Genomic DNA, 12,500 nt, shown 5'->3' on the forward strand with positions numbered 1-12,500 from the left:
CGAAACCGGAAGTTGTATTACCTCACTTCCGGTTTACGGATTCAACAAACAAAACGTGAAATAAAAGATAAAGTAGTGTACCCTACAATTTCAAACGTATTAATGTGACATACTAATTTGGGGGACTTATTATAACAACAGTGTGCCACATTCTAATAAGTGCCAAGAAAATTGTGATAAATATACATTGTCGAACGTTGCTACATCCGGTCGGCATAGAAACAGTAACCATGGTAATCATAAACAATTCTGATTGCCAAAAGGTGCCATAATTTACAATAGTATGCCAGCTGAATGAAACAACAATTTTCATAGTGCCAAAAGTAGCGTGTACTGAATTATATACAATCATGTTGTATATATAAAAAGAATACTAATTTAAAAATTAAATAGTTAAAAAATAAAACATAAAAATTGGACCATATGACAGTACAATTGATTGGAATGGCAAGTTACAAACGTAATGTTGCAAATGTGAATGCTATGACTTATAATGTATCGCCAGTATATTACAGCAAAGTGGCATTAAACATGTATAATGCTACACTGAATTCGCAAGCAAATGGAGATCAAATTAGAGCAGTGGATATATATAACAGTATTATAGGGCTGTGCTATTGGGCTGCTTTTTCGTTAGAGCACAATTTTCAATTCGATTAAATTTTGGCCATTAGGGGGTTATGGCTTTCAACGGCCAAAATGTGCCAACAATCAAGTGAGGGGGGTAACCTTATTTCAGAATTCTAGCCTCAAGTATAATTGCAAAGCAGGGATATATGAGAAGAGGTAATCAAGGTAAGGATCATGGACATATAAAGCTCATATAGATACTATCCACCTCTGGAATTTATCCAAGTGGATGTGACTTTTTAGTGTCCGTTTTTAAGACTGGTGGTGCATGTTAAAGCAATGGGTAATGGCTCACGGCGGACCAGGCTTCCACAGAGAAGGTGGAGACAGATGTCCCACCTAAACTATGCCGTTAGGCGCACAACACTTGCCCCTACAACTAGGGGAAACTGAAATGTGTGCCAAAACAGAGCCACCATGTCCACCTGGCATACCCCAAGTATGTGGCACCCCAGTTGTTGATCACATAATGCTCTTAAAGTCCGGCATGGTGTTCAGGCCACCTGGTTGTATTGTGCCTAATCTGAACATCCACTGGGCCTCTCGTCTCAGAAGTTGCTTATTCCGGTCGCCACCCCGATCTAATGGGGGTATGTGGTCGATTAGAATATAGCGGATGGAAGATACTGAGTGTCCCTTGTTAGCGCAGTGTCGCGCTACTGGCTGTTCGGAATCGCCGTTTTTAAGTGCTGTCCTTATGGCGTGGCGATGATTAGCCATACGCTCACGAAGTGTGCCAGAGGTCTTCCCTATGTAGAAACAGGAACATGGACAAAACAATAAATATATAACGTGAGTGGTGGTACACGTTATGGAGTGCCGGATAGAGAATGTTCGATTGGTGTGTGGGTGATGGAAAACTTTGGTACCCACTAGGCCATTACACGTTGTGCAGCCCAAACAGCGATAGGAGCCCCTTATATTCCTTTTCATCCCAGTTGAGTAACACTGTTTGGGGTCCGTTTTCACCAGAAGGTCTTTGAGATTAGTTCCCCGCTTAAACCCAACCATAGGTCGTAGGTTATGGGTAAATGTGAGTTTTGGGTCTGAAGACATAATTGGCCAGTGTTGTCGGAGAATTTGGCCAATATTTTTTGTCACTGGAGTAAAAGTGGTGGACATAATGAGCTTGTCACTAGCGTCCCTTTTTGGTTTAGGTATGATTAATTCTGTCTGTGTTAGCCTTGAAACAGATTCCATAGCATCATGGATTATCGGGATCTTGTAGCCCCTGTTCTGGAACTTCTCACCCACTCCTTTCAATTGGGAGACCCCCGTTACAGGATTCAAATTATTGCGCATTGTTCTTATGCATTGTGATTTTACAATGCCCTTTAATAGGGCTGGGGGATGGCAACTATCTGCCCTTAATATAGAGTTGCGGTCGGTGGGTTTATGATACAATGTGGTTCCTAATTTGTTAGAATCCTTGAAAACTGTCAAGTCCAAGAAATGAATGGATGAAGTGTCAGCTGTCATCTTAAACTTGACGTTGTTAGTTGTGTTATTAAACACATCAAACCATTTGTGGAGTTCCTCCAGGCCCCCTCGCCACACCAAGAAAATGTCATCTATGTATCTGTAATAACAGATGATAGATACATTCGGCATATTCCATAGGTACATGTTTTCAAATTGTGACATATAAATATTGGCGTACGAGGGGGCCATGGAGGAACCCATGGCTGTGCTGGCAGTTTGCAAATAAAAACTGCTTTCGAACCGAAAATAGTTTTTAAACAGACAGAATTCAATGAGGGACAGTAAGAATCCTACTGGGGGACCCTCATAAAGGGGGTTACCCGTGAGGTGCTCTTGTATAGCCTTAAGTCCGTCAAGATGTGGTATAATGGTGTACAGACTGTTGACATCCAGAGTGACGAGTAAATCATCTGGCTGGATGTCAACAGTCCGTATTTTACGAATGAAATCATTCGTATCCATAACGTAAGACCGTGTTGCCTTCACCACTGGCTGTAGGAGTACGTCCACATATTGTGCTATAGGTTGGGTAAGTGATTCCCTGGCTGACACAATAGGACGGCCCGGTGGGTGGTCTAATGTTTTATGAATTTTGGGGATTGAATATAAGATGGGTAATCAGACCAGGAGGAGACACAGAACCAGACGGGTTCACTTTGACACGGTAGATACGAGTGGTGAAGATTCCACTGATACCGATAGGAACCCCTCTGGTACTGCGTTTACTCCACCTGGTCAACATAGGCATCAGGATCAATTCTCCTCACATGAACCCAGATCACACTCAACCCCTAGTCATTTTTTAGGGGTAACAACACGGTCTCGGGGAGGGGGAGGCATAACAGACCCCATATCAGGCGGGCGGGGTATCAGACACAGACCCCCCAGACGACCACGACAGAGGACATAATTGTCAATTTGAGCGCACATGCCTTGACTGATAATGAACGTAAAGTTCTTAATAAAGGCCTATCTTTTGTGCCGAGCACCTTAATCTCTGAATTTGATCTTAAACTAGACCTTTACAAATTAAATAGATCTCTTAAGATTAAAGAATTCTTTCAACACAAGGATTTGTCTGTACAGAAGTCCCATATTGAACTTAAATGTAATGTACCTAGCTCTTTTGAACCCAGCAATAGCAGTCCAAGTACCAAAACATTTTTGAGGTTGATAACACAGGACTTGGACACAGAAAGAAAAGATGCATTATGGAAACATAATCTCTCAAGAGATGAATTGAAGGCTATTAAAACTCTCCAGAATGACTCCTCTATAGTCATAAGGCCCGCCGATAAGGGCGGGGCCATTGTTCTTTTAGATTACAGTGATTATAGAGAGGACATCCTGAAGCAGTTATCAGACACCCAGACATACAAATTGTTAACTTCTGACCCTACTATACCATTCAAAATACAACTTGACAAATTGATTGAATTGGGATTTGAACAAGGGTACTTAACCGAGCACATTCGTGACTTTTGCATTACCACATACCCTAAGATACCCATCTTATATTCAATCCCCAAAATTCATAAAACATTAGACCACCCACCGGGCCGTCCTATTGTGTCAGCCAGGGAATCACTTACCCAACCTATAGCACAATATGTGGACGTACTCCTACAGCCAGTGGTGAAGGCAACACGGTCTTACGTTATGGATACGAATGATTTCATTCGTAAAATACGGACTGTTGACATCCAGCCAGATGATTTACTCGTCACTCTGGATGTCAACAGTCTGTACACCATTATACCACATCTTGACGGACTTAAGGCTATACAAGAGCACCTCACGGGTAACCCCCTTTATGAGGGTCCCCCAGTAGGATTCTTACTGTCCCTCATTGAATTCTGTCTGTTTAAAAACTATTTTCGGTTCGAAAGCAGTTTTTATTTGCAAACTGCCAGCACAGCCATGGGTTCCTCCATGGCCCCCTCGTACGCCAATATTTATATGTCACAATTTGAAAACATGTACCTATGGAATATGCCGAATGTATCTATCATCTGTTATTACAGATACATAGATGACATTTTCTTGGTGTGGCGAGGGGGCCTGGAGGAACTCCACAAATGGTTTGATGTGTTTAATAACACAACTAACAACGTCAAGTTTAAGATGACAGCTGACACTTCATCCATTCATTTCTTGGACTTGACAGTTTTCAAGGATTCTAACAAATTAGGAACCACATTGTATCATAAACCCACCGACCGCAACTCTATATTAAGGGCAGATAGTTGCCATCCCCCAGCCCTATTAAAGGGCATTGTAAAATCACAATGCATAAGAACAATGCGCAATAATTTGAATCCTGTAACGGGGGTCTCCCAATTGAAAGGAGTGGGTGAGAAGTTCCAGAACAGGGGCTACAAGATCCCGATAATCCATGATGCTATGGAATCTGTTTCAAGGCTAACACAGACAGAATTAATCATACCTAAACCAAAAAGGGACGCTAGTGACAAGCTCATTATGTCCACCACTTTTACTCCAGTGACAAAAAATATTGGCCAAATTCTCCGACAACACTGGCCAATTATGTCTTCAGACCCAAAACTCACATTTACCCATAACCTACGACCTATGGTTGGGTTTAAGCGGGGAACTAATCTCAAAGACCTTCTGGTGAAAACGGACCCCAAACAGTGTTACTCAACTGGGATGAAAAGGAATATAAGGGGCTCCTATCGCTGTTTGGGCTGCACAACGTGTAATGGCCTAGTGGGTACCAAAGTTTTCCATCACCCACACACCAATCGAACATTCTCTATCCGGCACTCCATAACGTGTACCACCACTCACGTTATATATTTATTGTTTTGTCCATGTTCCTGTTTCTACATAGGGAAGACCTCTGGCACACTTCGTGAGCGTATGGCTAATCATCGCCACGCCATAAGGACAGCACTTAAAAACGGCGATTCCGAACAGCCAGTAGCGCGACACTGCGCTAACAAGGGACACTCAGTATCTTCCATCCGCTATATTCTAATCGACCACATACCCCCATTAGATCGGGGTGGCGACCGGAATAAGCAACTTCTGAGACGAGAGGCCCAGTGGATGTTCAGATTAGGCACAATACAACCAGGTGGCCTGAACACCATGCCGGACTTTAAGAGCATTATGTGATCAACAACTGGGGTGCCACATACTTGGGGTATGCCAGGTGGACATGGTGGCTCTGTTTTGGCACACATTTCAGTTTCCCCTAGTTGTAGGGGCAAGTGTTGTGCGCCTAACGGCATAGTTTAGGTGGGACATCTGTCTCCACCTTCTCTGTGGAAGCCTGGTCCGCCGTGAGCCATTACCCATTGCTTTAACATGCACCACCAGTCTTAAAAACGGACACTAAAAAGTCACATCCACTTGGATAAATTCCAGAGGTGGATAGTATCTATATGAGCTTTATATGTCCATGATCCTTACCTTGATTACCTCTTCTCATATATCCCTGCTTTGCAATTATACTTGAGGCTAGAATTCTGAAATAAGGTTACCCCCCTCACTTGATTGTTGGCACATTTTGGCCGTTGAAAGCCATAACCCCCTAATGGCCAAAATTTAATCGAATTGAAAATTGTGCTCTAACGAAAAAGCAGCCCAATAGCACAGCCCTATAATACTGTTATATATATCCACTGCTCTAATTTGATCTCCATTTGCTTGCGAATTCAGTGTAGCATTATACATGTTTAACGCCACTTTGCTGTAATATACTGGCGATACATTATAAGTCATAGCATTCACATTTGCAACATTACGTTTGTAACTTGCCATTCCAATCAATTGTACTGTCATATGGTCCAATTTTTATGTTTTATTTTTTAACTATTTAATTTTTAAATTAGTATTCTTTTTATATATACAACATGATTGTATATAATTCAGTACACGCTACTTTTGGCACTATGAAAATTGTTGTTTCATTCAGCTGGCATACTATTGTAAATTATGGCACCTTTTGGCAATCAGAATTGTTTATGATTACCATGGTTACTGTTTCTATGCCGACCGGATGTAGCAACGTTCGACAATGTATATTTATCACAATTTTCTTGGCACTTATTAGAATGTTGCACACTGTTGTTATAATAAGTCCCCCAAATTAGTATGTCACATTAATACGTTTGAAATTGTAGGGTACACTACTTTATCTTTTATTTCACGTTTTGTTTGTTGAATCCGTAAACCGGAAGTGAGGTAATACAACTTCCGGTTTCGGATAGCACTGTGGAACGCAATATGCGTTCCAAACTCGAAAAATTGGCGCACTTTTCCTTTGGAGAGACACTCAGGTTGATATGATGTAATTGATATGTAACACTATAAATGAGTTGAATTTTGTTTGTTTTGCATGCTGATGAAGGGGTTGTGAACCCCGAAAACGTTCCATTAAATTGTTTTTTTGTGGAAAAGTCCTGAGAGTGCATTCTTTTGCTATATATATATATATATATATATATATATATATATATATATATATATATATATATATATATATATATATATATATATATATATATATATATACATACACATACACACATATATATATACACACATATATATACACTTCATAAATTAAAGTCCACTTTATTTGTTTCAATAGTCAATCCTAGCGTTTTAAAAATGCTAGGGTTGACTTTCACTTTAATCACTATATCTTAATATTTTATACAAGTATTGTTTTTCTTACAATATATAGAGGAGTTTTTTATAAAAGCACCATTTCTAGTTTGTTGTGATCTGAAAACAAGAACAAGACTACAGGTTTATATCACACATGATACTTTCTTATACTGGATTTCAAAAGTAATAAAACAGTAAGGCGTGAACCCGCTCCCTCACAAAATTGTATTTGCATAGAAGATGTTGAAACGAGATTGCGGCTTTGTAACCAGGTTTTTATAGGTGGGTGCACCTTCATGTATGTTAAGTTCAAACATGATCAGAACAGTGTGTTTTACAGTGCTTGCACCTACAATATTAAACTTACATTCACAAAGGCGTAAACATGTTAACAAGTTCAACAATGTAGACATGTTTTGACTCTGTTTTTTTAAAAAACGCATTGCTCTTTAAAATAAAAAAAGGGGGGTTGTTCCCTCCACAAAACATGGGGGGGGGAGTTGCCCATCAATAAATTTATAGGAGTTGTCCCTACCAACCAATGAACAACTGAATGTATTTTCTGCTATTGTCAGTATTTAGACAACTTTAATTTAAAAGGATCATAAAAAAGCCCCATTTCGATTGTTAGCAGGGATGAAACACGCATAGCGTGCTAGTCACACCTACAGAGTTGCATCCAGTCAGAACTACAAGAACGCTAGAATCACAGACACTGGAACATTGAGATAGACAAGGGCATTGTGTTGGGATAAACAGACACTGCATAGGGGCGACGAGATCCGGCGACTGTCTGGATCAATTGAAGTTCTAGGAGGAGGCTCTATTAATCAACAACATATGTCATTAATTATGCTCTTGGAGGATCGGTTTAACCTTGCATTGCGTAAACGATTCACCTCTATATGACGATTATATGTAAGCGTTTACGTGGAAGGTGTACTGTTCCAAATAGAGAAGAGTTTGTGCTGATATGGTCTAATTGGTTTTCTTTTCTGTTGGGTTTGAAATGTATTCATGGATCGTGGTACACAAGAATAGCCTACGATTATTGCTTAAGGGGGTTTCTTATAGCTCAACAGATTATGGTGAGTCTGTGAGCTGGTTTACCTACTATTTTTTATTCATATTATTTTGTATTCATATATCAATTTAACCTGTTTTAATTAACAATAATATTTAAACGTCTCATATACACAATATAAACAATGGTTATGTTTATGGTACATTTAAAGAGACATAAGAGTATTATTTATTATTTTCGGTTATTTGTAGAGCGCCAAAAGATTCTGTAGTGCTAACAGAATCCGCAGCGCTAGTACAATAAGGAAATGCTCTAATGTGTTTAGAGCATTTTATTATTGCAATATTGCTTGCACATAACTATGTATTTAACCCCTGCAAAGGGGTTAAGCACATAGTTTAAGTCAGCTTCAACGCAGGAATGCACTACTGGGAGCTAGCTGGACATATCTGGTGAGTCAATGGCAAGAGATGTGTAGCCACTAAATCACCACTAATCATTGCTACTCCTGATAATAGAAGTGAATTAAAAAGTATCTTAAAATTGTTTGTTCTATTTTAACCAATAAAATTTAATTTAGCCTTTCATGTCTATTTAAAAAGGGACATGAAACCCAGAGTGTTCCTTTCATGATTCATACAATTATAAACAACTTTTAATTTAATTATATTATCTAATTTTCTTTTAGTATCTTTTGTTGAAAACAATACCTAGGTAGGCACAGGAGCTGGGAGCTAGCCACCGATTGGTGCTGCTCATATATACCTGTTGTCATTGACTTACAAATGTGTTGAGATAGCTCCAAGTAGTGCATTCCTGATCATTCCATAAAGGATACGAAGAAAATAAAGCAAAATTGATAAAAGAAGTACATTGGAACGTTGTTTAAAAGTGTATGTTCTATCTGAATCTTAAAAAAAAAAAAAATGGGTTTCATATCCCTTCAAGTCCAAGACCCCACTGCTGCATCTAATCCAATGAGACCCCCACTGCTGCATCTAATCCAATGAGACCCCCACTGCTGCATCTAATCCAATGAGACCCCTACTGCTGCATCTAATCCAATGAGACCCCCACTGCTGCATCTAATCCAATGAGACCCCCACTGCTGCATCTAATCCAATGAGACCCCCACTGCTGCATCTAATCCAATGAGACCCCACTGCTGCATCTAATCCAATGAGACCCCACTGCTGCATCTAATCCAATGAGACCCCACTGCTGCATCTAATCCAATGAGACCCCCACTGCTGAATCTAATCCAATGAGACCCCCACTGCTGCATCTAATCCAATGAGACCCCACTGCTGCATCTAATCCAATGAGACCCCACTGCTGCATCTAACCCAATGAGACCCCCACTGCTGCAGCTAATCCAATGAGACCCCCACTGCTGCAGCTAATCCAATGAGACCCCTACTGCTGCAGCTAATCCAATGAGACCCCACTGCTGCATCTAATCCAATGAGACCCCACTGCTGCAGCTAATCCAATGAGACCCCCACTGCTGCAGCTAATCCAATGAGACCCCCACTGCTGCAGCTAATCCAATGAGACCCCCACTGCTGCAGCTAATCCAATGAGACCCCCACTTCTGCAGCTAATCCAATGAGACCCCCACCTTTCCCGTGACATCCTGGCCTTTTTGTATGGTCTTTTTATAATCCGGACCTTAATCACACAAAGCGCCAACACAAAGCTGACCTGGCAAAGTAATTTCACTTGTTAAAATGCCTGGAGAGATGGACGGCTAGATTTAGAGTTTTGTCTAAATCTCTGATCGGAACAGCCAATAGAATGCAAGCTCAATCTGATTGGCTGATTGGATCAGCCAATCGGATTGAACTGGATTCTGATTGGTTGATTCCATCAGCCAATCAGAATATTCCTACCTTAATTCCGATTGGCTGATAGAATCCTATCAGCCAATCGGAATTCGAGGGACGCCATCTTGGATGACGTCATTTAAAGGAACCGTCATTCGTCGTTCAGTCGTCGGCCAGGATGGATGTTCCGCGTCGGAGGTCTTCAGGATGCTGCCGCTCCGGATGGATGACGATAGAAGATTCCGCTTGGATGAAGACTTCAATCGGATGGAAGACCTCTTCTGCCCCGCTTGGATGAAGACTTCTACCGGATGGAGGACCTCTTCTTGCTCCGCTTGGATGAAGAATTTGGCTCGGCTGGGTGAAGACGACTCAAGGTAGGGAGATCTTCAGGGGCTTAGTGTTAGGTTTATTTAAGGGGGGTTTGGGTTAGATTAGGGGTATGTGGGTGGTGGGTTGTAATGTTGGGGGGGGGGGTATTGTATGTTTTTTTTTACAGGCAAAAGAGCTGAACTTCTTGGGGCATGCCCCGCAAAGGGCCCTGTTCAGGGCTGGTAAGGTAAAAGAGCTTTGAACTTTAGAATAGGGTAGGGCATTTTTTTATTTTGGGGGTCTTTGTTATTTTATTAGGGGGCTTAGAGCAGGTGTAATTAGTTTAAAATTGTTGTAATATATTTCTAATGTTTGTAAATATTTTTTTATTTTTTGTAACTTAATTCTTTTTTATTTTTTGTACTTTAGTTAGTTTATTTCATTGTATTTATTTGTAGGAATTGTATTTAATTTATTTATTGATAGTGTAGTGTTAGGTTTAATTGTAGATAATTATAGGTATTTTATTTTATTTATGTATTGATCGTGTAGTGTTAGGTTTAATTGTAACTTAGGTTAGGATTTATTTTACAGGTAATTTTGTAATTATTTTAACTATTTTAGCTATTAAATAGTTCTTAACTATTTAATAGCTATTGTACCTGGTTAAAATAAATACAAAGTTACCTGTAAAATAAATATTAATCCTAAAATAGCTATAATATAAATATAATTTATATTGTAGCTATATTAGGATTTATTTTACAGGTAAGTATTTAGCTTTAAATAGGAATAATTTATTTAAGAAGAGTTAATTAATTTCGTTAGATTAAAATTATATTTAATTTAGGGGGGTGTTAGTGTTAGGGTTAGACTTAGCTTTAGGGGTTAATACATTTATTAGAATAGTGGTGAGCTCCAGTCGGCAGATTAGGGGTTAATAATTGAAGTTAGGTGTCGGTGATGTTAGGGAGGGCAGATTAGGGGTTAATACTATTTATTATAGGGTTAGTGAGGCGGATTAGGGGTTAATAACTTTATTATAGTAGCGATGCGGTCCGCTCGGCAGATTAGGGGTTAATAAGTGTAGGCAGGTGGAGGCGACGTTGAGGGGGGCAGATTAGGGGTTAATAAATATAATATAGGGGTCGGCGGTGTTAGGGGCAGCAGGTTAGGGGTACATAGCTATAATGTAGGTGGCGGCTCTTTGCGGTCGGCAGATTAGGGGTTAATTATTGTGGGTAGCTGGCTGCGACATTGTGGGGGGCAGGTTAGGGGTTAATAAATATAATATAGGGGTCGGCGGTGTTAGGGGCACCAGATTAGGGGTACATAAGTATAACGTAGGTGGCGGTCGGCAGATTAGGGGTTAAAAAAATTTATTCGAGTTTCGGCGATGTGGGGGGACCTCGGTTTAGGGGTACATAGGTAGTTTATGGGTGTTAGTGTACTTTAGAGTACAGTAGTTAAGAGCTTTATGAACCGGCGTTAGCCCAGAAAGCTCTTAACTACTGACTTTTTTCTGCGGCTGGAGTTTTATCGTTAGATTTCTAATGCTCACTTCAGACACGACTCTAAATACCGGAGTTAGAAAGATCCCATTGAAAAGATAGGATACGCAATTGACGTAAGGGGATCTGCGGTATGGAAAAGTCACGGCTGAAAAGTGAGCGTTAGACCCTTTTTTGAATGACTCCAAATACCGGTGGTAGCCTAAAACCAGCGTTAGGAGCCTCTAACGCTGGTTTTCACGGCTACCGCCAAACTCCAAATCTAGGCTGGAATGTTTTCAAATCCTTAATTGTCACATTTTCCAGCCTTATACATTAAAAGGATGCGGCCGATTACAAAGGTTATATCATCACACAATAAAAAACCCTTTTTATCTTCCATGATTCAAATAAACAATACAATTTAAAAAAAAACAAGAACTTGTATTTAACAAATTTACTTTGTTCTCATAGTATTTTTTGTTGAGGAGAATACATAGGTAGGTAGAAAATGTGTCTGGAATATAGTTTTGCAAGAATGTTTGTAACAATGTTAAACATTATGCAAACACTGCCATCATCTAGCACTCAAAATAATTCTTAAACACCTGCTGCATTGGAAACTGTATGAACCATCTGAATAATGAAAAATATACTTTTTAAGCACACTCCTACCTGCTTTTCAACAAAGGATACCAAGAAAACAAAGTAATTTGATAATGAAAAAAAAATCAAACCCTTTTCAATTTATTTTTTAACTGTATACTCTCTGTATCGTGTCCCTTTCAGTAGTCGTCAATGGGCTATATTACAAGTGACACGCTATTTTTTATTTTTTTTTGACTTGCAAGCAAACTTCGCTAGAAGTAATCTTTTAAAGCGGACGAGTTAGCGTGTATTGCAAGTCGAAAGTAAAAAGTTCGGATCTCACAACCATGTTAACTTCTGCCCATAGATTGGAGCGCGCAATTTAAAAACACATTTCCCAGCTGGCTGATGAGTGGCAAACACCACGAAACAGGCTATCCAGGGATGGTTCTGAATCACTGCACTAACCCTAGCTAAGCTTACAAGCTGTGTGAACAGTGATGCTTT

General features: G+C 39.9%; 1 protein-coding gene across 2 annotated transcripts in view; it reads right to left on the reverse strand.

Moving 5' to 3' along the window:
• NCALD (neurocalcin delta) overlaps positions 1 to 12,500 on the reverse strand; it is a 240,431-nt gene that overhangs the window by 143,710 nt on the left and 84,221 nt on the right. The window lies entirely within an intron of this gene.

The sequence above is a fragment of the Bombina bombina genome, chromosome 5 (assembly GCF_027579735.1).
Source record: "Bombina bombina isolate aBomBom1 chromosome 5, aBomBom1.pri, whole genome shotgun sequence".
Classification (NCBI taxonomy): domain Eukaryota; kingdom Metazoa; phylum Chordata; class Amphibia; order Anura; family Bombinatoridae; genus Bombina; species Bombina bombina.